Source organism: Eucyclogobius newberryi, unplaced genomic scaffold (genome assembly GCF_026437365.1).
Source record: "Eucyclogobius newberryi isolate DKJ021-1_F unplaced genomic scaffold, fEucNew1.0.hap1 SCAF_12, whole genome shotgun sequence".
NCBI classification, from domain to species: Eukaryota; Metazoa; Chordata; class Actinopteri; order Gobiiformes; family Gobiidae; genus Eucyclogobius; species Eucyclogobius newberryi.
This window is the reverse complement of record NW_027315746.1, coordinates 30,433,740-30,461,703: the sequence shown is the minus strand read 5'-3', so window position 1 is coordinate 30,461,703 and position 27,964 is coordinate 30,433,740. Positions and strand designations below refer to the sequence as shown.

The window sequence follows — 27,964 nt, the reverse complement described above, 5'->3', positions numbered from 1 at the left end:
TGGAGCTGTCGACATGGAGCATAACGTCCCATGCTGGTAGCTCCACCTCTCGTCGCTCCACCTTTCATCGCTCTTCAGTTCTCTGTGTTTTGCATCGTCCTGAGAAGAACCTCTGCCTCTCCTGGTGTTCTGAGCATTTGTTTTTTACATTCGAAAGTCACTCGAAGAGTTGATGGGAAAGACAAACCATATCTCAATTTCTTTCTTCCTGTATTGCTCACAGATGTGGCGGAACTTTGCTTGTTGTTGACGAACCTTATATGGTCCGGGGCGAAGGTGCTACCCAATGACCGAGTGGTTAAGGCACAGCGCACCTATGCCAAGTGTTGGTTCTAATTTACTGAGAATAACAAGACAAGATTCTGGTCGTTATAATAAAAGTATTTATTCCCTACGATTACAAAACCATCCATCCATTTTCTACCGCTTGTTCCCTTTCGGGGTCGCGGGTGACTGGAGCCTATCCCAGTGACTTCGGGCCTTAGGCGGGGTACACCCTGGACAGTGGCCAACTTATCGCAAGGCTGACACAGAGACATAGACATTACAGACAGTTCACTCTCACATTCCGATTACAAAACCAACAGATTAAAACGCATGTCATGTCCCTCAAGTTCCCATCAGACATCTGTGCTCCTCATCTGGGGGCCTCTCACACACAGGACAAAGAATATGAATATTCATAAGAAGGTGGATCTTTTCTGGCACCTCTTGGTACCAGGCTGTACCTTCCAGGACATCCTAATATGGTCGTGAGATGCGACCCTTGACCCAGACAGAGAAGCTGGGGGAGCAGAGACAGACACAACCAGACAGAGCAAGAATTTGCAGTATGTGTGTGTGTGTCCAGTCTGCAATAACAATGATAGGTATATTAATGCATTACAATATTAAATGCTTATTAATTCCTTCACAAGCTTCAAGTGCAGCCGGCTGCAGTGTTGTGGGTTTGAATCCCGACTCTGACAGTTTACTGCATGTCCTCCCTTCTGTCGCATTCCCCATTTCACACTTTCTTCTCCTGTCTTTATTAGACAAAAAAAAAATGATTATCTGGGGCAAAGAAGACAAAAGCAGTGTCTACAAAAATTAGAACAATTATTTTTTTATTGAGTACAATAGCAAAGAAAATTATAACGGTCTCCTGCCTAAAACCACAACCTCGTAAATTGAATCACTGGTGGGAAAGGATTACAGATGTCAGAAAGGGTGACAGCGAGATTGTGGTTTAAAATGAAGAAAATAATACAGGCAACAAAGGACTAATTTATACTCAGATCCATATGTGTAACCTACAGTTTATTTATTATTAGGCCCTGCGAGGCCCTGTAAGGCCATGCGAAGCCCAGTTGCAAAAGTGTGCACTAAGTCCGCAAGAAATCAAGCGCAAAGAGCTGACTAAGCAAGGCAGGTTATATAATACTTTGAAAACATGAGTTATCAAGTGTTAGAATCTTTTCAGCTGTACTTTCAGCATATCCAGCGTCTGCTTTTATAAACTTCTTAAGATTCATTACTGCCTCATGACCAACGTAAGACGTCAGAATAAGAATCAATGAACAAATTGTCAATGAACAAAATTCACAAACATAAGAACTTTTCTTGGTGAATCGGTGCAACATAAAACAATGAACAATGAATAAGTCATAAGTTAAAAAATAGGCTTAATATGTACACAAATGTACAGTTGTACAGATATTCATATGTAGTGCAGAAAGTGAACAGTGTAGTGAGTGATTAAATCGTAGTTAAAGTGAAAGCGTTTAGGAAGTGGAAAAGAAACTGTTCTTGTGGTGGGAGGTTCTGGTCCGGATGGACCGTAGCCTCCTGTCTGAGGGGAGTGTCTCAAATAGTCCATGTCTGCACATCCCACCAGAGTCCTGGAAACGTACAGGTCCTGCAGAGATGGAAGTCTGCAGCGATCACCTTCTCAGCAGAGCGCACAATGCGCTGCAGTCTCTGTTTGCCCCTGGCTGTGTCTCTAGCACACCACACGGTGATGCAGGAGGTGAGGATGGACTCAATGATGGCCATGTAGAACTGGACCATCATCTACGCTGGCAGCTTGGCTTTCCGCAGCTGCCGCAGGAAGTACATCCTCTGCTGGGCCTTCTTGATGAGAGAGCCGAGGGTGAGCTCCCACTTGAGGTCCCGGGTGATTGTGGTGCCGAGAAAGCAGAGGGAGTCCACAATGGAAATGGGGGAGTCTGTGATGGTGAGGGGGGACTTTGACTTTCCTGAAGTCAACGATCATCTCCTCTGTCTTCTGGACGTTGAACTCCAGGTTGTTACCGCTGCACCAGGACACCAGCCTGTCCACCTCCCTCCTGTAGACAGACTCATGCCCGTCCGATATGAGCCCGATGAGGGTGGTGTCGTCCGGAAACTTTATTCGTTTTACGGAGTCGTGGCTGGAGGTGCAGCAGTTTGTGTACACGGAGAAGAGCACACCGAAACGGCGAGGCAGTCTTCAGCGGAACCATCTACTCAACATTAGCATTAGAGTACTCAAATTACTTTTTTAGAATAACGATGAACATAATAAGTTAGATTTGTGCACCCATATAATCTAGTACTCCCCAACTTACTGTTATAAATCAGTTAGTTTTGGTTAGGTCATCAACTCTATGCCGGTCTCATCTCCTCACCGCAATCCCAGAGCTTGGCATGTTGTGAGCATGCGCACTGCAAAACATTTTCATTGCTTGAGGAAAGGTCCACACATGCATTTTGCATGACATTGTATTCTGGTAATCCGTCAACATAAAAGGTAAATAAACATCCTTTTTTAATTAAACAACATTTAAACAGACACAATGAAAGAAGAAAACAACGTGAAAAATGACACAGAATAAAAAATAGTAGAAATCCAGCAAATAATAAAGCAAAAAACCACAACATCGAAATCGTCCCATTTAGTCAAAAGTCTGTCAAATTTGAGAGTTCAGATTTCTAAACTTTAATGAATTTACACTTTGTGTTGCAACAAAGTGTAGATTACTTGCTGGTGGCAAGTCCAACACAGTTTATAACTGTACAAATCTTATACCAGAAGAGATATTTGAAGCTGGCATGTAGTAGCAGAGTAGCGGTTGAAAATGTACATTAATTTACGCTCATGGCCTTTGGAGAGCATTCACTTTAGAGGAGCAGTGAGGGAGGGGTGGGATACATCAATCAAGAGCGACTGTCAGTTTTCAAATTCCCACAAAAATCCTCCAATATAGCTTTAATGCCCTCCACAGTCAGAATGCTTAGGACAAATGAAGCCTGCATAAATTCAGCCTGGAAGACCTAACTCCATCCATCTACGTCAAGGCCACCATGGAAGGACCCCTCTCCCCAGCGCCATCATCGCACTCAAGCGGGCGCCCGCCTGTCCGTCTGAGAGAGTCAGATCCCTCACTTTACGATGGACTTTCCCAGGTTTCTGCGCTTATCCCAAAGAGGTTCTGCAGTTTTTCCCGGCCAAGAAGTAGGGTGTAAGGACAGGGGGCGTCTGCATCATGGCCCTCGCACCTGCTCCTCATCCCCAATCAACGCTCTCAAGTCACTCCTCCCCGCTCCCAATCAGCGCCCAGGCGGTCGCATTTAAGCCCTCAGAGTTCATTCCACACTGCGCGACCTGGCTAGCTTCGCCCACTCCCCTCTCTACTCATCTGTATGGCGACTGCGTCGGCCCCACCTCACTTCCGGTCCCGCCTCCTCCACGAGTGGAACGGTTTTTAATTTTTCCATGACAAATCATTCCGTCTCTGACTCCCGGCGCTTTTACACGATCGCTCCTCCTCCTCTGGTTTGGGGGGTATTAAAACTCTATTATAATCTAAGGCCTGCCGGCACCTGCCGTCTACCGGCACTCTCAGCCCACGTTCTGCCGTCTACCGGCACTCTCAGCCCACGTTCTGTCGTCTACTGGCGCTTCCAGGTCTACGCTCCGCCGCCTGCCGGCGCTTCCAGGTCTACGCTCCGCCGCCTGCCGGCGCTTCCAGGTCTACGCTCCGCCGCCTGCTGGCGCTCTCCTGTCCACTCTCTGCCGCCTGCTGGCGCTCTCCTGTCCACGCTCGCCTGCCGGCGCTCTCCCGTCCACGCTCTGCCGCCTGCCGGCGCTGCGCTCTCGTCCACGCTCTGCCGCCTGCCGGCGCTGCGCTCTCGTCCACGCTCTGCCGCCTGCCGGCGCTGCGCTCTCGTCCACGCTCTGCCGGCGCTGCGCTCTCGTCCACGCTCTCGTCCACGCTCTGCCGCGCTCTCCCGTCCACGCTCTGTCGCCTGCCGGCGCTCTCCAGTCCACGCTCTGCCGCCTACCGGCACTCTCAGTCCACGTTCTCCCATCTACCCCGGCTCTTCCCCGGTGCACTGCCCGCGCGCTTCGCCGTCTGCCCCGGCGCACTGCGTGCAGGCTCCGCCGTCTGCCCCGGCGCACTGCGTGCGGGCTCCGCCGTCTGCCCCGGCGCACTGCGTGCGGGCTTCGCCGTCTGCCCGGCACACTGCGCGCGTGCAACTGTGTGCCCGCTCCGCCGTCTGCCCCGGCGCACTGCTGCGCGCACGCTCCGCTGTCTGCCCCGGCGCACTGCGTGCATGCTCTGCCGTTCTGCCGGTGCTTTCAGGTCTATTCTGCCGTTCTTTCCAGGTCCACGCTCTGCCGCCTGCCGGCGCTCTCGTCCACGCTCTGCCGTCTGCCGGCGCTCTCGTCCACGCTCTGCCGCCTGCCGGCGCTCTCGTCCACGCTCTGCCGCCTGCCGGCGCTCTCGTCCACGCTCTGCCGCCTGCCGGCGCTCTCGTCCACGCTCTGCCGCCTGCCGGCGCTCTCGTCCACGCTCTGCCGCCTGCCGGCGCTCTCGTCCACGCTCTGCCGCCTGCCGGCGCTCTCGTCAACGCTCCGCCGTCTGCCCCGGCGCACTGCGTGCGCGCAACTGCGTGCACTCTCCGCCGTCTGCCCCGGCACAGTGCGTGCGCGCAACTGCATGCACGCTCCGCCGTCTGCCCCGGTGCACTGCGTGCATGCTCTGCCGTTCTGCCGGCGCTTTCAGGTCTACATTCTGCCGTTCTTTCCAGGTCTACGCTCTGCCGTCCGCCGGCGCTTCCAGGTTTCAGTTCTGCCGGCGCTTCCAGGTTTCCTTCTGCCGGCGCTTCCAGGTTTCCTTCTGCCGGCGCTTCCAGGTTTCCGTTCTGCCGGCGCTTCCAGGTTTCCGTTCTGACGGCGCTTCCAGGCTTCCGTTCTGACGGCGCTTCTAGGCTTCCGTTCTGACGGCGCTTCTAGGCTTCCAGGTTTCCGTTCTGCCGGCGCTTCCAGGCTTCCGTTCTGACGGCGCTTCCAGGCTTCCAGGTTTCCGTTCTGCCGGCGCTTCCAGGCTTCCCGGTTTCCGTTCTGCCGGCGCTTCCAGGTTTCCCAGTTTCCGTTCTGCCGGCGCTTCCAGGTTTCCGTTCTGCCAGCGTTTCCAAGCCTACGTTCTGCCGGCGTTTCCAGGTCTATGTTCTGCCGTTCTGCCGGCGCTTTCAGGTCTACGTTCTGCCGGCGCTATCCCGTCCACGCCCCACCGTCTGCCGGCGCTCTCCGATCCATGCTCCGCCGTCTGCCGGCGCTCTCCAGTCTACGCTCAGCTGTCTGCCGACACCTCCACTTCCTGTTGTCTGCCGCCTGCTTTGTTTTTGGAGGGAATCAGAATTCTATTATAATTTAACTTTCAAAATCCCTAAAGGTAAAGCCCCTGCATCATCACAGCACGCACACGTGGCTCTCAGGGCATCGGTTAAATTCTCAATCGGGTCAAACCACAGCGCACTTCATTCCCCGCTGTTCCTAACTCCAGAGGCAGCCCATGACAGCAGCCCCCTGGTTTCGGAAATACCCGAGGGGAACATCGATCCTATGCAATCTGCCCCCTCGTCATCTCACCGGGCACCGGTTTAGAATAGGAGCCGCTACATCCGCGGCCACTCAGGGTATATCCTCCACAGCCCTCTAACAACTCGGGCGACAGTCCCTTTCGCCCATGCCCGTACGTTCGTCCCTACCTGCCTCCAATCTTGGTGGCTCAACGCTCCTCGCATCTCTAGTAAGTCTCGTCTCGCAACAAATACTGGTGGTGGTTCATATTTCCCGTTCCTTAGCAGCATCCTCTAGCTCTCCCCGTGTCTACGTCATTTCTTATCTACTCCCAGGTGCTTCATATTCCTGTCCTCGGTCCTTCACCACATCTCCGTGAATAGAGGCCTCCATTTCAGACGCTTCGAGTTTTCAGGGCTTCGCCCCCTTATCTCCCCGTCACTACGCATCCGCCCCTCTCGGGCCACCACGTGATCAATGGCGGCCTCATGGCCTGACCAGTCTACTCTATATTAAGTATCTGCTGTTATGTTCTTTCGGAGTATCAGTAATAACCTTGGCACACAGCTGCTCAGACCCCGGGTTTTTGGGGGGAGACATCTAATACAAATAGATCATGGAGTGCCCATGATTGCAACGTCTTCCGCCGGGGTCCGAGCGCCAAATAACTCACGAATAAAGCTCGCTAAACGGTCCATTCTCGTGGTCTCTTTGTCTCTCCAGGGTGAAATGAAGCCTGCGTAAATTAAGCCTGGAAAACCTAACTCCACCCATCTACGTCAAGGGCACCATGGAAGGACCCCTCTCCCCAGCGCCATCATCGCACTCAAGCGGGCGCCCGCCTGTCCGTCTGAGAGAGTCAGATCCCTCACTTCACCATGGACTCTCCCAGGTTTCTGCGCTTATCCCAAAGAGGTGATGCAGTTTTTCCTGGCCAAAGAAGTAGGGTGAAAGGTCAGGGGGCGTCTGCACCATGGCCCTCGCACCTGCTCCTCATCCCCAATCAACGCTCTCAAGTAACTCCTCCCCGCTCCCAATCAGCGCCCAGGCGGTCGCATTTAAGCCCTCAGGCAGATGGCTCGGCCGCAAACATCTTGAAGCTGATAAGATTTGCTGTAACTAGGATTGGCTGTGTTTGTGTTTTTCCTCTGGATCATCAGGGGAAAGACACCAGGTTCACAGAGGGTAAGGTTCTGAAAACCATACTTTGTCCTTTGAAAATGTCTCCACCTTGAGCCCTCTGGATGCTGCATCTGCGAGAGCCTGTGTCCACATAATCTCCACTAGTTTTGTTGCAAGGATTTAAAAAATCTCAGCCACACAATTTGCCATTAACACTCTGAACCTGGTTGTCTCGTCCCAGATGTACTTTACTCGACATGCAGTGTCAGTCCAAAATACAGAGTCTACCAGGTTCATGTCTAGTCATGTCCTTTTGCCATAAAGGCATTTATTTGACTGGCAATTGTGGCTACCACAAGCACCATTCTGGGAATAGTGTCTGCTTTGCTGAAGATTTCTTCATTATAAAAAAGGTTCTGATTTTGAAGAAGTATGTATGTCACTGAACCGTAAAAATTCTCACTGACATAAAAAAAGTAAAAGCAATTGGGTAGCCACATCTTCAAGCAGATGGAGCTGTTGTATCCATTTCAACCACTCCCTTATGGCAGTCTCTGGTATCCAGCCAACTGTCCTTTGACACAGGTCTCTTAAGATCAACTTTGCCACCAGAACACCAGGACTCATCATGTCCAGAGGGTTATAAATGCAGCTCACATTTGAGAGGATGCCTGTCAGCAAGCGGTCTTCCCTTAAGCTCAAAATTTAACATCCACATGTCTGTTTGGCCCTTTCCAAATCCACTTCCTTTTCCCTTTTTCTACGCACAAATCATAATTTTGTCCAGTCTGAAATGGAGTAAGCAAGAAAGGGTCATTATCAGCCCCTTCGCAGCATGTCCGCATTAGAGCCAACAGGTATGTTACAGCAAGAAGCACCACACTGGTTTGGTTCTGTGGAAGCGTATAAATTGTAACTTTAGTAATTTATTAGAGTAAGGCTTTGATAAATGAAAGAACCATGCTGCCAGCTCAGATTTAACTTTCAAACGAACACAGGTAGTGGAGGAATGATGGGACCTTTGGTTGCCATCATCTGAAATGCAGTCATCAGGATACACTTCATTCTGGGCCTCCTTCAAAAGGAGGACAATTCCTCAGTGCACAATGGCAGATCTTTTTTCTGTAGTTGGTGATTGTTGCTATGGCGCATTTGAACTGTCATTTGTGGGTTTTTGTGATTCCATCAGCTTACCTTTCCAATAAAGGAATATTTTTTGTTGTATTGGAAAACCATTCCTTTTGTTGTCCCATTTCATCCAAGCATACAGTGGCAGCAGCAGCTCATTGTGTGGATGTAGCCTTTTCACATGGTGCACTTAGGTTTTCCAGGTGTGGTTGAATTTGTGGAGCATTTTCCTTTGATCATTTATGGAATTGCCCTTTCCATATTTGGGCATCTGGGCACCATGTGATTGACACATACTATGTTATTTTAAGATTAGATACATCTCACAAAACCTCCAAATCAAAAGGGTTAGTGAGTTACTATGCAAGTCAGGTTTTAGCAAAGCAGTCCACAACTCAACAGGCATGTTTGAGATTTATAGTATTTTAACTCAAATGCAACAATTTAAATAAAAAAGTTTCAACAGAATTCTGACTTGTGTAAATTATAATCTTTGACAGTAAAAATAACCTGTCCTCTGGGGAAAAGGGTGGCACATTCTATAACTACAAACTTTTCCCAAACCCAGATAGAGAGTGCTACATCAATCTAGCTTCACCCTTCAGCCAGTTTATGACGTAGGTTTGCTGTGAATCATGTTACACAAACAGTGTAATCACAAGAATCGTACAGTTATACAAGGGAAAATATTCACATGTAACTGATCAAGCCCACAGTTCATAGAATACCTCAGCTGTGCCAATGTGTGCTTTTATTCCAGGCACAATGAACCCAGTAATGGAATACAACTCATTAGAATATTCTGTGAATGTCACTGGAACCTGTGGAAGGGTCAGGTCAGCAAATTCAAGATTAGAAGCAGTAAATCACATTTTAAATCACAAAAATGAAATGATCCACAAACACTGAGGGACAGGTTTCACAAAGCAACCCTCTCCATTTCTCCAGGCTGGGGACTGGCAGAAAGTAGACACACAGCGCCCCTTTGTGGCTGGATTAAACCCACCGCCCAGTGCTTGTGCAAGGTTAGTGTTAGTCGTGTTTGTAGTTAGAGCATGCACATTTACAGACAAACATGAATCAAAAAAACAAATCCAACAGGACAATCACATCATACATAAACTTGCAAATTCAATGTTTTAGCTTAGCAGTTAGCGGTACTCATTAGCATACACAGTTGCGTATAGCATAGGAGTACTTTCAGATTTTAGCTGAGACATACACAAACTTGCAAATTCAATGTTTTAGCTTAGCAGTTATTTGTACTCATTAGCATACACAGTTGCGTATAGCATAGGAGTACTTTCATATTTTAGCTTAGACATACACAACCTGCAAAAAATAAGTTAGACACGGTTACATATAGCTTTGAAGCCCCTGGAGACGCTCGTCCGCCGCCTCGGAGCCTCTGGGGACGCTCCGTGCCGGCCGCCTCGGAGCCTCTGGGAACCCTCCGCGCCCGCCCCCTCGGAGCCTCTGGGACGCTCGCCTCGGTAGTGGGGCGATGTTTAAGACCTTTGTACTAGTGTCACTAAACTAAAATATATACTCTTCTCTATACCAAAATTATAACTAAATGTTATTTCTCTTAAAGGCCAGGTTAGACAATAGAGTGGCATAATTTTAAAACTGGTCAAGAAAATATAACATTTGTTCTGATGTTTGTTTTAATTACTTGAAGAAATGTATAGTTTAAATAAAAAATTAACATTTAATTTAATACTTTTAAACACCTGTACTGTGAACCTGTCTGACCCTACCCCTTAGCCTAACCCACCTTTCTGTTTGATGTTGTGCTTGTTGTGTGTGTGTGCAGGGATTAAGCAACTAGAAAAACTTTATTAAGCCCTACACGGAGAAGGAGAAGGGGATTTATGTGTGAATGTATAGGCCAACTCTATATCCAACCAACCAATCCATTCTATCAATCCAGAGAACAAATACAATTCCAAAACAACCAATCTCAACATCACACCACAAAAAACAAAGCCTCAAAACCGACCACCAAACAAACAAACAAACATCACTTACCAGCACAGCCAGCTAGCTAGCTACCAGTCAGCCAACAACCACAGAACCAAGCTACAGACACCGCCAGAACAAGCCACAAACCACTCCTGAGTTCCATCTCGACACCTCAGCCCCAAACTGACACGACCAGGACAGACTAAACCGACACGACAAACTAAACCGACACAACAGACTAAACCGACACGACAGACTAAACAACAGGAATGTTTGGCGGGTTTTACCTCGACTCTGTCCCTTTGCTGAGGCTGCTTTGTGTGGAATCTGTTGGACGCTGCTTCCATGGGCTCACGTCAAGCTCCCGCTTAACTCTCAAGCAGGAAGTAGTGAACGGATGTGACGAACGTATAGGCTCCACCCCCCGCACCTGAAACATACAAGGCAGGCTGTAGCCATGGACGACGGCAGCCTGTATTTACAACTCTCAAATAAAGAAACAAAAATATTACCGAAGCAAATGCGTTTTGTTATGATCATAATCATTGAAATTAGATATTATATCCTCAATTTTTGTATTGTTGCCTGTGCAAAACGTTAGAAATAAACAGACAAAATGGAAAATAGAAAGGTAATAAAATCATTTTTAAAGTTCCTCTCTAAAAATGTGGAAATTCTATCGACCTTAGTCATAGCATTTATATTAAATTGAGGTTATAGGTTATAGCCTGTTTAATTGTGGTGTGTTCACTTGTGTTTGTTTGATTAGATTGACAGAGACGTGACAAGGGTCGTCACACCACGGCCTGCAGTTACAGTGAACGTCCAATAGATGGCGCTCGTAGACCACGTGTAAACTTAGGGATCATCTCAAAAAAGGTTGAAGCTGAAAAATATATTTTTTTTCTCTCTCTGGACCCCCTTCCCCCTCAAAAGACTAAAAAACAAAAATTTCTGGCAATACATAAAATGTATTTTTTTTAAAAACGTTAAAACATAACTTAACAGTCATCACTTGAAAACTCGCTCTCAAATAAACAACAATATAATATAATTATGTTACATATATACATAATATGGCATCTGATTCCTACAATATGAAGTATTCTGTCCATCTGTGAATATGTCTTGTTGTTTACGATTGGGAAATTTCACTTGCTGCAGTACGACGTACGCGTTGATAAAACAAAGGTAGTTTGATAGAGCTTGCTCACCTCTAGTCCCTGAACATCCTTTGGTATGTTTATCAGTTTATCAGCACTACGGCCATCCCATTCAACCGCTACGCCAGCACCATGCAGACTCAACCCATGATTTAAACAACGTTTCTGATTGGCTGCTGTAAATCGCTATGCACGTTACATTTCACAGCAAGCAAAGTCATGAGTGTCTGATGTCATGGATGTTGGCCTAATGCTCATTGCTGAGAGTTTTTTTAGAATTTCAAAACAATTACTGCCACAACGATGTATTGAAGCTTCAAAACAACATAAAAATATTTAGTCTTTTTCAGCTTCAACCTATTTTGAGATGATCCCTAACTCCTTATTTGTAAAAGTAAAACCATTATTCTCCTCAATCAAATGAGGGATGAGGACAACAAAGCACTTGGACTTGGCTATGAGAAGGTGGAGGACAAGTTGTACATGATTTCCTCAAATAACTTCTCCAAGAAGAAAAAGAAAATGAGGCTTGGCAAGAATCTTACCAAGGAGGAGGAAAGGGATGAAACATCAAACCCTTTAAGTAGAAGAGAGCTTTTTCAGCCTATCGGCTGGGTGACTCCTCTGAGACAAAAAGGAGCTATCCTTGTATTGTGAGAAGGGCTTTCCAAGAAAATGGTGTTGGAAGAATGACAAATGGGACAAACCACTTACAGAGGGTCTCAGAGAGGAGGCTATCAAGCTCTTCGAGGAGTATGCAGAATTGAGTCCAATAAAGTTCCTCAGAAGTATTACATCTCCTGATTGGAAAGCTGAACCAGTAGTGGTTACGTACTCTGATGGAAGTGACAAGACTTACGGTGCTGCCATGTGCCTGAGATGGACTCCTGCACATGTGGCTGAAGTCCGACTTGTGGAGGCAAAAGCCAAGCTAACACCACTTGATCAGAAAGGTGAGGTTGTAAAGGCTAACATTTGTGGAGTAGTATTTGCAGCTCAAATCCGTAAGTACTTTGAGAGGCATGAGAGAATGCAGATGGCGCAACGCTTTCATCTAGTAGACAGCCCAAGTCCCATGAACATTGTTTAATGTGTTTCACTGTTCAATAGATTTTTGTAACCCAAAATCACAACAGTAGCTGTCTCAGAGGGCCTGAGACCGCTACTGTTGTGATTTTGGGCGTTACAAAAAAAGTAGAATTGAATAGCCAAACAGTACTAAGAGCCATTCAAAGAGACTATGGTTATCTATGGTTACCAAATGTTCTTCGCTTGTCGTGTCAGAGAAATACAAAAGACCGCTCCAGTGAAAGATTGGTGGTTTGAACGATTTGCATAGCTGATATAATCACAAGAGGTAGTTCGACGAGGGACTTAAAGGAGGGATCCAGAATGGACCTGACTTCTTAAAACTACCAGTGGAAGAGTGGCCCATAAAGTCCCCCAAAGAGGTGGCAGCTCAAGCAAAAGACACCGTGGACCGGCTACAAAGAAAGTCCTTCGCAGCTGTCAAGACCAGAAGTCAGTCAAGCCATAATACCTAAAAAGGCCAAAGGTCGAGGGGATGAACAGAGAGAAGAGGACCAGTTGATTGGATCAACAACAATATGGATATATTCAGCATTTTACAGAAATTGGTTGATACGGAGGCTTTGACCTGGCGAGCTGCTCAAATGTGGCTGTACAAACTGCTGCTGATGCCCTCAGAGATCTATATCTCTGTGGAAAAAAACATTGATGGGCTGTTGATGTTGCCTGACCCGCCAGCCCCGCCCACATTCTGTTCGAATGCGTCTCGGTCTGGACTCGGAGTCGTCAATAGCCAATGAGATCGTCGGTATTCCATCTACCGACCAATTTACCAATCCCAGGCGGAGGTTTTAACGCGTCACACTGAGAGACGGAAGTAACTCTCCACCCCCGTTCCACCCCGCTCCAAAACATTCAATATGGCGGACCCGGCTCGTGACCGAGTGTTTACTTCTGCTCTTTCTTCGGTTTTGAACAATCAGGAAAGTATCAAATCCTTAAAAGCAGAGCAAAAAAATTGCGTTGTAGGCATTTATATTGAAAAAGGACGTTTTTGCCACTCTTCCAACTGGATTTGGAAAGAGTTTAATCTATCAGTTGGCTCCACTTGTTGCAAAAGAAATGAAGATGAATGAAAACCCCTGCCTGACCAGCCATTCCCAACATGTTTTGGCAAACTACTTATCAAAACTGTGTATGGTGAAAACCCCGTCGTCGTAGTCATATCTCCGCTGTTAGCTCTCATGGAACAACAAGTAACGGAGGCAAATAAACTTGGTGTTACAGCGATGCAACTCGGGGTTAATACAGAGGAAGACATCTGTACCGGCAGACCGCAGTTGTTGTTCGCAGCCCGGAGGCTTGGTTGCTAAATGACAAATGGCGACGCTTATTGTCCACCCTGACGGACCTCATCGGCATCGTTGTTGATGAGGTTCATCTCACCTACAAATGGTCAGTAAATCTTGAATAATGCTATTACGAGTAACTGTAAAAAGTGTTGAAGGAACGCCATGTTTTGTATTAAGCATTTTAAAATCTGTACTGATATGATAATACTATTAATAATTAATAATATGTGACGACACAATCCCGAGCTCTATTAAGTGTCTTGCAGTTTCTGTCTGATCACATTGTGCTGACTTGAACTGTTTGTGACTTTGCAGGGGACAAGCTGAGAGCGGAAGAAGTGCCTTCAGGGAGAGCTTTGCCAAGCTTGGTGAACTACGCTCCATTGTAAAATCTGGTAATTCCTATTAATCAATTAATACGATTAACCAAAATAAACTGTGCCAGAATCATTTTTGTTTAGTTCAAGTACCATGTTCTATTTATTTACTTTAGGAACAAGCTTTAAAATCATTCAATTGTAAAAGACAAATGTAGCCGGGTCATATAATAGTTTAAAAGCTAGTTGCAAGTCTCCGTTTAGCCAGCAGATGTGACTGTGGTCAAATGTGAGCACAGTCACACTTGCACCTGTGACGTCACCACAGCGCGACAGCCAAGTGCCTCGTTGAGAGAAAGCAGAATTTGGTTCGTATATTGTGAATCTTTCTTTAAAATGAGCTTTTAGTACAAAAATAATCTTTGATATCGTTAGACAATGCTTTAAACTGCATCATATTTTAAGATTATTCTCCTCTAATTTTGTAGAGAACAAGGATCGATGTAGATCGACTACTAGCCCTGTGAAGCGTGTTACTACTGACGTAAGGGTAGTTTGAAACAGCGTGACGGCGTGAGTTGCAATATTGATTGATTGTCATGTTTATAAATGTTTAATATTGTGTTTTTGGTTGTTGACCAAGTTTGTATTTGCGGTTAATGCAGAGGGGAGACAGTACTGCTCGTGGTCCTTCTGTGCTGAGTGTGGTCCGAGCAGTCTGTTTGCTTTTTTTCAAGTGAGTTAAGGTTCATTGTCATACTGTGGGATTCTAATGTAATTTCATTTTCATTGTATCCACAGTCGAATGTATAAAGTAAGATGTATTTATTCTTTGCGTTTTCATAGGACTTTAAGCCCACTACTGTTGTCTTTTTTTGTTGATTTTTATTTTGTTCCTGACACAGATGTTAAAGTGTAAAGTATATTTTTTGAGTAAGCCAAATCAAACCATAATTAATGCTGTTCTCCTCCTGAGGACAGTCGGGAAATAAAAGACCCACATTATTTTTTGGAGCTGCTGGTGTCTGTGTCCATCATTTTACCACCTGGCCACACACCCCTCTTTTTGGTGTCAGGAGTGGGATTTCCTGGTAAATTTAGCTGTTTTTGAACATTTTTAATTTTAAGACAACAGTAGTGGTGAAGAGGTGTTCCGCTCAGCTGAAGACTGATGCTGTGAGGAAGAGTATCCACTGGAACGGTTCCAAAGGACTTGAGGACTACAAGAAACTGCAACTTAAAGAAAGACATTGCAAGATGTCAGACGGAGAGGACGGACCAGGCGGTTCAATTCCTGGACCAAGCCATGCAGGAGGTGAATCGGCAGGAGGTGCTTCCTCTACACCTCTAACCGAGAGTGGTAACCAGTTATTAGGGTTACAGTTACAGCTTAATGAACTGAGTCGAAAACATGATGTTGTAATGTCCAGTATTGCTTCTTTGGGTGACGTACAACTGAGGTCCGTTGTGTATGTGCCAAGAGAGAAACAGATTGTACCTTTTAATGGTGATCCGGGTAAAGACGCTCACTCTGTGGACGAGTTTATTGAAGAGATTGAGCGGGCTATGAGTCTAAGGGGTCTAAGGGAAAGGGACCAAATAGACTTTATTTTGTCACATTTAAAGGGTTCTGCATTAGATGAGATCAAGCTACGTACACATGGACACACGGTTGCACCCAATGAATTGTTTTCTTTCTTACGTGAAGCTTTTAGAGAGAAACGTACAACACCACAGTTGTTACATGCATTCTATGCACGTAGACATTCAGATGGAGAAGATTTGAGGGACTATTCGCATGCTCTTTCACAGTTGTTAAACTCTGCTCTATTAACTTCTCCTAATGTTGTTAATGACCCGCAACTTGCAATAAGAGACCAGTTTATTGAGGGGGTGCGTGATTCTGCCCTCCGCCGCGAGCTCAGACGGCTGATCAGAGAGAAACCACTGTCCAGCCTGTTTGATGTTCGTGAAGAAGCCATTATGTGGAGCCTCGAAGACCGTAACAGAACTTCCAATGTGGCGAGGAATAGAAACCTTGTGGGAGAGAGTCTGGATGGATATTTTGTAAATGCTAAGTCCAACAGCAACACAGAAAGTGAATTGGCCTCAACACTCCAGGAAGTTGTGAAAATAATAGCTCAGCAAGGTAAAGCTATTGGAGAGTTAACAACTGCTGTGCGTGATCTTAACGCTCAAAAGACAAAGTCAACTGTACCAAACATGACCAATAGGCCAAAAGTAACTCCCAGATATACTGAAGATGGTCAGCCTATTTGTCTAAGGTGTGAAGGAGTTGGACACATGGCTAGACAATGTCCTGCACGTAGAGCTCTAACCCAGACAAGCACAACTACCTCTTCTGTACAGGGAAACGGAGTCCCTCCATTGCTATGAGCCAGGCAATGCGAGGTAAGTCCGAAGGCTCCCCTCAAACTTTGACCAAAGAGTGCTTTTTGAGAAATGCAGTAGGTAAATGCCCCATTGTCGACATTTAAATTGGTGGTGTTTCCCTGCAATGCCTCATAGACTCAGGAAGCAATGTTAGCACTTTAACAGAGAGATTTTTCAGGGACCATCTCCATGGGGAGGATGAGGACATGCACTGTACATCAAAATGGCTGAAAATCACTGCGGCTAACAAGCTACCACTACCGTACCTGGGTTATGTAGAGCTAGATATTCAAGTCATGGGGGTGACACTACCTGAATGTGGATTTTTGATAACACGAGACAGAGACGGCAGTAAAACAGACAAAAATGAATATGATCCATCTCCACCTGGCATAATTGGAATGAACATTGCAAAACGGTGCAAAGAATTGATACTAACAGAATTTGATGCAGCACTTGGAGGAGAACTGGATTCAGAGTGGAGAGAGGCTTTTCAAAGAGTACAGAAGGCGGAACTGTTGGAAAAGACGGCCTTGGCTCGTGTTGCACAGAAAAATAAATGTCACCTGCCTGCCCTTTCAGTGTCCACAGTTTATGTAAGGGGCCCAAAGAGAGACTCTAGTGACACCTCTGTTATGGTGCTAGAACCAGGCAATACTTCTCTACCTGGTGGTGTTATTGTTATGCCCACTGTTGTATTTGCTAATAGTCACATGTGTCCAGTCCAAGTGATCAACTTCTCTCAAAATGATGTGTGGCTCCCAGGGAAAGCCAGATTAGGTGTTCTTACCCCATGTGAGTGCATTGAAGGTGACCCTTATGAAGTTAAGTTTCAGCGCATATCGGCTACACACGAGGAGGTCACTGTTAGTCAGAAGAGTGAAGAGAATCCTGACAAAGACATGCAGGCCCTGTTTGATCGGTTACACTTAGTGGCACCAGTGAGCAGAAAACAGAGTTAAAGGCGCTATTACTTAAGTATGCTGATGTTTTTTCAGTGCAGGACGAAGACCTGGGATACACTGACCATGTCCAACATGAGATCCCAGTATTAGACGAGACGCCTGTTAACCAGCCATACAGACGGATCCCACCAAATCAGTACAAAGAGGTGAGGGATCACATTTCAGAACTGTTAAGAAAGGGTGTTATCAAAGAAAGTTCAAGCTCATATGCGTCACCAATAGTCTTGGTCCGTAAGCCCGATGGTAGTCTGAGACTATGCGTAGACTACAGGAAGTTGAACTTAAAGACTAGGCGTGATGCATTTCCGCTACCACGTATTGATGAAAGTCTAGATGCTTTAAGTGGTGCAGAATTCTTCTCAAGCATTGACCTTGCCAGCGGGTACCATCAAGTTGCAGTCCATGAAAAAGACAGGCACAAAACGGCCTTTACAACACCTTTCGGCCTATATGAATATCTACGCATGCCGTTTGGATTATGCAACGCGCCTGCAACGTTTCAGAGATTAATGCAAGCAACAATGAGTGACCTTGCCTTCCAGATTGTTCTCGTTTACTTGGACGACCTGCTTGTGTATTCCAAAACCTTTGAAGAACATCTTGAGAGACTTGAAACTGTCCTCCAGAGGCTGAAAGAAACAGGTCTAAAAGTTAAAGTTGAAAAATGTCGACTTCTTCAATCTGAAGTCAAGTTCTTAGGTCATCAAGTTTCCGCTCAGGGTGTAGGCACTGATCCTGAGAAGATAAGTGCTGTGAAAACTTGGCCTCAGCCAAGCTCAGTTAAAGATCTCCGGTCCTTTCTGGGTTTCTGTAGTTATTATAGGCGGTTTATTGAGGGGTTTTCACAGGTTGCAGGGCCACTTCACGACGTTGTAAATGGCTGTATCAAGGAGAGTAGTCCTGCTAAGGCCAAACAATTGTTCCAGTTGAACTGGACTCCAGCATGCTCTGTGGCGTTTGAAGTTCTAAAAGCCAAGTTGACAGATGCGCCTATGCTAGGTTATGCAGACTTTCAGTTACCATTTATCCTAGAGACAGATGCTAGCAACCTTGGTTTAGGTGCAGTTCTGTATCAGGTTCAGGGTGGGAAGAAAAAGGACATAGCTTATGCGAGTCGCAGGCTTAGAGGGGCTGAGAGGAACGACAGGAACTACAGTAGTATGAAGCTGGAGCTTCTTGCGTTGAAATGGGCGGTAACGGAAAAGTTTCGCAGCTACCTCCTTGGGTCCAGGTTCACAGTCCTAACTGACAATAACCCACTTTGTCACCTGTCTACAGCCAAGTTGGGGGCTATCCAACAGCGTTGGGTAGCGCAGTTAGCAGTGTTTGACTTTGATGTTAAGTACCGGCCCGGTCGCTGTAACTCAGCAGCCGATGCCCTTTCCAGACAGCCGGCTTTAACAGAGTTGGATCCAGATTCAGAGGATGCAGAGTTTGACGGTTGTGTAGCTATATGCAACGTTGTTAGGGTAGGCACTGCTTTGGGTTCTGAGTTAACTGCTGCAGGGGTTGAGCACTGCAGAGTGAGACAGCTAAGTGTTTTACACATGGACAGTGAGGAGATAGATTCAGTGCAGAGCAACACACCAACTCTTCCCAGTTACACAAAGGCTGAGCTCCAGACATTCCAAGCTTCGGATCCAACACTTAAGGTTTTGAAAGAGCTCTGGGATAGGAGACAAAAACCTTCTATACAGGAAAGACAAACTCTGCCCATCCCAGTACGGTCCCTACTGAAACAATGGCACCGTCTCAGAGTAAAAGATGGACTCTTGTATCGTGAGATTGAAGATGTAAATCTTGGAAAATGCTTCCAGCTATTATTGCCTTCCTGCCTTAAAGAAAAAGTCCTCACCAGTGTGCACAATCAGATGGGACACCAAGGGATAGAACGAACTCTTGGGCTGTTGAGACAAAGGTGTTTTTGGGGAGGAATGCATGAGGATGTAAAAAAATGGATCAAAAACTGTTAACGGTGCGTGTTAACAAAGATGCCACAACCCAAAGTTCGTGCACCCCAAACTCCATTTCTAGCTACCCGTCCTCTTGAAGTTGTTGCAGCTGACTACACTATACTTGACCGAGCAAGTGATGGGTGTGAAAATGTTCTTGTGCTCACCGATGTTTTCACAAAGTTCAGCCAAGCCTTCCCCACTAGAAACCAGAGGGCAGACACAACTGCTACAAGGTCATATTGAAAGAGTGGTTCTTGAAATATGGGGTGCCTGAGCGCTTGCACTCAGATCAGGGCAGAAATTTCGAGAGTGCTGTGATTGCAGAATTATGCAGTTTGTATGGGGTGAAGAAGAGCCGCACCACACCTCATCACCCGCAGGGAAACCCCCAGTGTGAGAGGTTTAATAGAACTTTACATGACCTTCTGAAGACACTTCCCCCTGAGAAAAAGCGCCGCTGGCCTGAACATCTAGCTGAACTTGTGTACGCTTATAATGTGACTCCACACTCCTCGACTGGGTACTCTCCTTACTACATGTTGTTTGGAGTACACCCTCATCTACCTGTTGAGGCTCTGCTTGGGCAGGAGACAACCAAAGATGAGAAGACAGACTGGCTCAGGGCACACAGAGAACGTCTTCAGAATGCACATGAGAGAGCCAGAGAGTTTTCTGAAAGAAAAGCGGCAGAAAGAATGGCTCGTCAGAATGCTAAAGCTTATTGTCCAGCTGTGGAAATAGGGCAGTACGTGTACCTTCGCCATCGTCCTATTGGCAGAAATAAGATTCATGAAGTCATTGATGTCCAGGGGACAACACACACAGTAGTCCCAGTGAATGGTGGTCCACTAAAAAGAGTGCATAGGTCTAATCTTCGTCTTTGTGTAGGGCCTTTGCCACCTCCAAGTCAGGAAGATCAAATGATTCCCCTTGTTCGTGTGCCTGAAGCTGATATAGACTCAGAAACTGAATCCACAGCCTCAGAACCTGACTACCTGCTAGTGGAACAAGTTGATGAACCCATTGGTCCAAGGTTGGAAGACCTAGAAAGTAATTCTGAGGGCGAAAGCAGGAGTAAAACTGGAAGTGACCAACTGTTGGATGTTGACATGATGGATGAGCCCGGTGAAGATTCTCCTCACTCAGGATCAGTTGTGGGAAGTCCGGGTTTGTCTAAAGAAAGACCAGTACCTGCTCCGCGGCGGAGGGCAGCACCATCCAAGATAGTCACGCCTATGCCACCCCCACGCAAAAGTGCAAGGGCAACCGCTGGTCAAAACAGAAATCCATTTAACTTACCTGTGAGTGCCTGCAATAATGCAGTATCTTTCACACCAGATGTGCTGTCTCAGGTGTTAGCTGGTATGGTCCTTTACACATCAAAAGCTATGGCTGATGGTTAGGAAGTCACAGAGACGTTGACTTCTGGCAGGGGAGAATGTAGCCGGGTCATGAAATAGTTTAAAAGCTAGTTGCAAGTCTCCGTTTAGCCAGCAGATGTCACTGTGGTCAAATGTGAGCACAGTCACACTTGCGCACCTGTGACGTCACCACAGCGCGACAGCCGAGTGCCTCGTTGAGAGAAAGCAGAATTTGGTTCGTATATTGTGAATCTTTCTTTAAAATGAGCTTTTAGTACAAAAATAATCTTTGATATTGTTAGACAATGCTTTAAACTGCATCATATTTTAAGATTATTCTCCTCTAATTTTGTAGAGAACAAGGATCGATGTAGATCGACTAATAGCCCTGTGAAGCGTGTTACTACTGACGTAAGGGTAGTTTGAAACAGCGTGACGGCGTGAGTTGCAATATTGATTGATTGTCATGTTTATAAATGTTTAATATTGTGTTTTTGGTTGTTGACCAAGTTTGTATTTGTGGTTAATGCAGAAGGGAGACAGTACTGCTCGTGGTCCTTATGTGCTGAGTGTGGTCCGAGCAGTCTGTTTGCTTTTTTTCAAGTGAGTTAAGGTTCATTGTCATACTGTGGGATTCTAATGTAATTTTATTTTCATTGTATCCACAGTCGAATGTATAAAGTAAGATGTATTTATTCTTTGCGTTTTTCATAGGACTTTAAGCCCACTACTGTTGTCTTTTTTTGTTGATTTTTATTTTGTTCCTGACACAGATATTAAAGTGTAAAGTATATTTTTTTGAGTAAGCCAAATCAAACCAAAATTAATGCTGTTCTCCTCCTGAGGACAGTCGGGAAATAAAAGACCCACATTTTTTGGAGCTGCTGGTGTCTGTGTCCATCATTTTACCACCTGGCCACACAAATATAATTAAAATACAGCAAAGCAATGTAAATACAAGAAAGTATCAGTTTAAGATACAGTTTAAGTTTAAGATCATAACTGCTCTAAAGAGACTTGTAAAGCATAGAATTACTAGTAGAAAGTAGCTACACATAGTCAGTTTAAACAGAGTTAAGTTATAGTGTTTATCTGTAGAGTTGCAATAAGATATGCAAGTTAAGTTTAGATGAGTGTGTTTATTAATTATTATTGTCTCTGTTTTAGGCACACCAATATTGGCCCTAACAGCTACTGCAGATATTGAATCAAGGGCAAGAGTGAAGAGACAGCTACACATGGAAGAGGCAACATTCATCACAGCAAGTCCAAACAGGGAGAACATTAGACTTGGACTGAAAAAGACACTGGACCCGTCACTGGACTGTCTGAACTGGATTGTGGAAGAAGTTAAAGAGAAAGGACTTGACATGTGTCCTATCCTTGTTTATGCTCGGACAGGGTGACGTCACTTCCGGTGAGTGTATCGCTTTTTCAGAGCTGTTTGTTCTTAGAGCTTTTTATCTATTAATCCACGAATTATACACACTATTTATGCATCATATACACAAAAGTGAAAGTTTGATTGCTCCGCAAACAATCCGGAGCTTCAAACCGCTCACTTTTCTGTATTTCGTGGATTTAAAAGCCCTCCTTACTCTCTAGCTCCAGCCTGAACTAGCCTAGCGTAGCCTAGCCGCTAGCGTCATGGCTGGACCTACCTTTACCTGTTTAAGCTGTCATATGTCGAGTCAGAACCCTGGCTCCTTCTCTGATGATAGGTACGGAGTTAGAAGCGCGGATCCACTGTTTAGAGGAGCTAAAGTCCAGCTATAGTCAGGTATTAGCTCGAGGTCTACCAGACCGCGCTTTAGGGCGTAGCATTAGCATTAGCAGTAGCAGTAAGGCCGAGCTCAGCCCCTCAGCGTCCCCCGTGCAGCTTGGACTAGACCAGGAACAGAATAGGGACCAATTTGTGACAATTCGGAGGGGACAAGGCGCTAAACGCCGAACCTTAGTGCACCGTGAGCTTCACGTCTATAATAGGTTTTCTCCCCTCAGCGATCACACACCCGCTGAACAGACTAGAGAAACTCTTGTAATTGGGAGTTCTATAAGTGAAGCGGCCAGCTGCTAGCGTTAGGTGTTACCCTGGGGCCAGAATGGGTGACATCGAAGGAAATCTTAGGATCTTAAAGCAGTGTAGGCAGAATTTCCGTCAAGTCGTGATACACGCAGGCGGTAACTACACCCGGCAGAGACAATCAGAGGTGCTCAAAGTTCAAGTAGCTGTGATGTGTGAATTGGCGAAGTCGATGTCAGACACTGTAATATTTTCTGGTCCCCTGCCCAATCGGATCAATGCTGAATTGTACAGCCGTCTTTCAGCATTCAACAGCTGGTTATCTAGATGGTGCCCTCAAAACAAAGTAGTCTTTATTGATAACTGGAGTGCGTTTTGGGGAAAGCCCGGGCTCATACGCAGGGATGGCATCCATCCGACTTCGGAGGGTACATCCCTATTAGTTCGGAATTTGACCGATAGTCTTAGTCGTGTTAAGTGACCATCTAGGGATGAGCCCCGGGTGCAGAGCAACAGTTTAAGACGCTCCTCTGTCGCTGAACTCTCGCCCGCTCTGTCACATATGAAGTGTTCAGATTCAAGACAGATAGAGACTGTGTGTGTCCCTCGTGTCCCTCGTACAAATAATGCCAAAAAGTCACATCTCAGAAAAACTATTTCAGGCGTCCGACCAAATAACTTAAGGAAAATAACAATCACAAATGACACAAATATACAAATTAATAAACACGTACAATGTGGACTGCCAAATTATTAGAGCAATTTCCTCCAAATCGCTCTTAGTTAATGAATTAATTAGTGACTATAACATAGATTTTCTAGCTCTAACTGAAACGTGGCTTCAACAAGGCGATTACGTCAGACTAAATGAGTCCACCCCTACCACCCATGTTAACTTTCAGACCGCCAGGAGCACAGGCCGAGGTGGTGGTGTGGCAGTGATCTCACACTCAAGCCTACTTATGGAGCCCTAAAATTAACAATGCATTTCACCCATTTGAAAGCCTCATGCTGTCAATCACATGTCCAAATATGAAAAACCAAAAAGGAGTTTTGTTCATAGTTATCTACCGACCTCCTGGTCCCTATTCAGAGTTTTTAACAGTTTTCTGACTTTATATCAAACTTAGTGCTAGCCTGGGATAAAATAGTTATAGCTGGAGGCTTTAATATCCACGTGAACGTGAGTGATGACGCTCTCAGTAATGCCTTCAGCGCCTTGTTAGACAGCATTGGTTTCACTCAAAATGTAAATAAACCGACTCACACTCTTAAGCACACTCTGGATCTTGTCCTAACGTATGGAATAGAGATTAGTGACCTCATTGTCTTCCCTCAAAACCCTATATTGTCAGATCATTTCCTAATTACCTTTCAGTTTATTCTTAAAGATCATCCAGCCCCACAGAATAAAGTTATAATGAAAAGGACAATATCTGAAAAATCTATCTCAAAATTCAAAGAAATAATAGAGCCAATATTCAGTGACATGTCATGTGATCCTGCTGAGAACAGCTTTAGTCCCAGTTTAAGTGATCAATTTGTCGACTTGACCATGAATTCTCTGAAGTCTGCTCTTGACGTTGTCGCGCCGTTAAAACAGAAGGTCATTAGGCCAAAGCGCGCCTCCCCATGGTACAACCAAGAACTGCGTTCACATAAACAAAGAGTTAGAAAGTTAGAGGGATTATTTCGTCGCTCTCACACCGAAGAATCCCTAAAAGCATGGAAAAGTTGCCTGCTGTCCTATAAGCAGGCTCTGCGTAAGGCCCAAACCAGATATTATTCAAATCTAATAGAAGTCAACAAAAGTAACACTAAATTCCTTTTCAGCACTGTAGCTAGGCTAACAAACTGTCACAGCGTAGTAGAGCCCTCAATGCCAGCTTCTCTCAGCTCTGATGATTTCCTCCTATTTTTTAACAATAAAATAAAAACAATCAGAGATAAATTAGATGAAATTACCCCCGCTATTAGCCCTGATCTAGCCCAAGCTGTAAATCTAACGTCCCATATAAATCCACCTGTAAATTTAGAAAGGTTCACAGCTGCTGATCAAGCAGAGATAACTTCAGCCATTATGTCCTCTAAAAGCTTAACTTGTGTCCTAGACCCCATTCCAAGCAGACTCCTCAAAGACATTCTCCCCCTTAATATAGACCCTATTCTTACTATAATAAATACTTTACTCGAAAGTGGCTATGTTCCACAGTCCTTCAAACATGCAGTCATTACTTCTGGAAAAGCCTAACCTAGATCCCGACCTATTGGTAAACTACAGACCTATTTCAAATCTTCCCTTTGTCTCTAAAATCCTTGAAAAAGTTGTAGTAAAACAGCTTTGTCGCCACCTGCAGGACAATAACTTATTTTAAGTTTTCCAGTCAGGGTTCAGAGCCCACCACAGCACTGAAACTGCACTAGTTAAAGTCACAAACGATTTGTTATTAGCCACTGATGATGGACTGGTCTCAATCCTGGTCCTGTTGGACCTCAGCGCAGCGTTTGACACCATTTACCACAACATTCTACTGCAGAGTGTCATGATCTGTTTTGGTGTTAGAAGTTTTTCTGTCTTTTTCCTCTGCTCCTCTTTGTTTCCCTCCTCCCTTCTTGTTCTTCCTCTGGTTACCGCCCCTTTTGTCTCTCTGCTCACTCATAGCTGTACCTCATTTCTAATCACTGGGTGTAGTATATTAGTGTGTGTGTTCCTTTTGTTCTTTGCAAATTTGTCTGTCATTGCCCCCTTAGCCCCAGCATTCTAGCGTTTTTTCTGATCCTCTGTTTTGACTTTTTGACTCTGATTCCTGCCTGACCTTCGTTGTTCCTGTTTGCCGTTATCGACCCTGGACCGCCTTGTGTTTCTCCTTTTGCCTGATCCCTGATATTGCTGTTAGCCCGTGTACCGAACCTGGAAAGGATTTCGTTTACGACTCTCGCCTGCTCTCTCACACTGCTGGGTACTGGACCTGACCTTGCCTGAAGATTTTTCATTTTTCTGTCTTATTTTTGGATTAAAGACTGTTTAATTCTTCGCCTGTCTCCCGATCCGTAATTGGCTCCGTTCTGCCATTCGTGACACAGAGGTTAGAATGTGATATAGGTGTTGGAGGAACAGCCCTTAGCTGGTTTAAATCCTATTTATCTGATAGGTACCAATTTGTTAATGTAAACCAGAGCTCCTCACCTTGCTCTAAAGTAATTTACGGTGTGCAACAGGGTTCCGTACTCGGTCCAATTCTGTTTACTCTTTATATGCTGCCATTAGGCAACATTATCAGAAAGCATGGCATTAACTTCCATTGCTATGCAGATGACACTCAGCTGTATTTATCAATGAAACCTGATCAGAGCGATCAAGTAGACAAACTTAGTACTTGTGTGAAGGATATAAAAATCTGGATGACATTTAACTACCTGCTTCTTAACCCTGAAAAAACCGAGGTCATTGTGCTTGGCCCTAAACATCTACGAGACGCTCTATCTGAGCAGATAGTCACACTGGACAATGTTAGTTGTCCAGTTCTCCCTCGCCACCACAGACATTGTCTGACTTCATCGCCACCACAGACATTGTTGATTCATTTCTCACTGTGGCCCTCAGAGGCAACTGTTGTTGTGATTTTGGGCCTTACAAAAATAAATTGATTTGATTTGATTTGAGTTAGTGTAGCCTCCAGTTCAACTGTAAGAAACCTTGGAATCTTATTTGACCAGGAGCTCTCATTTAAAGCTCATATAAATCAAGCTTGTAAAACAGCCTATTTCCATTTGCGCAACATAGCCAAAATCAGAAGAATCCTGCCTAAAAGTGATGCTGAAAAACTTATCCATGCATTTGTAACGACTAGATTAAACTACTGTAACTCCCTGCTCGCAGCGTGTCCTAAAAGCTCCATAAAAAGCTTTCAACTGGTTCAAAATGCAGCAGCAAGATTACTAACAGGAACTAAAAGAAGAGAACACATTACGCCGGTGCTCAAGTCCCTCCACTGGCTCCCTGTCGAGTCTAGAATCAAATTTAAAATTCTACTCCTGACCTACAAAGCCATAAATGACATGGCCCCATCCTACCTCAAAGATGCTATAGAACCATATCATCCAAACAGAGCTCTTCGCTCTCAGAATGCTGGCCTTCTGGTGGTCCCAAGAGTCTCTGTACTGTAGTACTGTAGGAGGTAGAGCATTTAGCTACCAAGCGCCTGTGTTATGGAATCAGCTCCTGGTCCATGTTAAATATGCTGACAGTCTCTTCATTTAAGTCCAGGCTTTAAACGTTCCTCTTTGAAATCGCTTATGGTCAGACCAGTTAGGAACAGAATTATAAACCCACAGCTTTAGCTATGCTGCCCTAGGAGTAACTATGCTGGGGGAAGTATGGCTACTTATTCTATCAAAACAATATTTATTTTTTAATTCCACTTGCAAACTGTTCACCGCCTTCTTTTTCTTTTTCTCACTCCTGAGGACTTGTGGGCCCAGATGCCCCTCTCCTGGTGAAGTGGTCCCTGCCCCGTATGGACGGTCCCTCATCTGCCTGAAGAGTGGGTCCAGCTCGCCTCCGACGGTCCCTCATCTGCCCGTAGAATGTGGGTCCAGCTCGACTCAGATGGTCCCTCATCTGCCTGAAGAGTGGGTCCAGCTCCAGTCTCCCTCACGTCCGTCTGTCCGTCTGTGAGAGTCAGATCTCTCCTTCACTCTGGAACTCCTCCAGGTTTATAGTTTTTCCTGGCCGAGAAGGAGGGTCTAAGGACAGAGGACTCTGGGACATCGTCCCTCGCCACCACAGACATTGTTTGACTCCATCGCCACCAGACATTGTTTGACTCCATCGCCACCACAAACATTGTTGATTCATTTCTTACTGTGGCCCTCAGAGGCAACCGTTGTTGTGATTTTGGGCCTTACAAAAATAAATTGTATTGAATTGAATAAAGGAGGTTGGTGGAATATATTGCTATTTGAAAGCCGAACTAAATCAATATGCTTGGGTTAATCAGGATCTCCAACAAAATCCAGAGAACTTGCTCATCGGTATGTTTCACAGTAAAATCCTGCCACAGAACAAAACAAGGGTTCGGTCTTCTCTAAGTGGACAGGGGAAATGTAGAGTAGTAGTTGCTACAACTGCCCTTGGAATGGGTTTAAATTTCCCCAACATATCACATGTGATGTATGGTTTACCAGAAGATTTGGAAGCTCTGGTTCAGGAAATAGGTAGAGCAGGGAGGAATGGTAAACCATCCCATGCTGTTATTTACTCTGTTACACAACACTCAAAGGTAGATGAGTCGGTCAGGAGTATGCTAGTGACATGCAAAAAGTCATGTTTCAGAAAGGCTTTGTATAGTCATTTTGAAGAG

General features: G+C 45.4%; 1 long non-coding RNA gene across 1 annotated transcript; it reads left to right on the top strand.

Annotated features, from left to right (window-relative positions):
- Positions 1–13,450: 13,450 nt before the first annotated feature.
- On the top strand, positions 13,451–27,551 carry LOC140356703 (uncharacterized). Its single transcript, XR_011926084.1, has 3 exons — positions 13,451–13,689; positions 13,902–13,981; positions 21,746–27,551. It is a non-coding gene; the product is annotated as an uncharacterized lncRNA (long non-coding RNA).
- Positions 27,552–27,964: the final 413 nt, after the last annotated feature.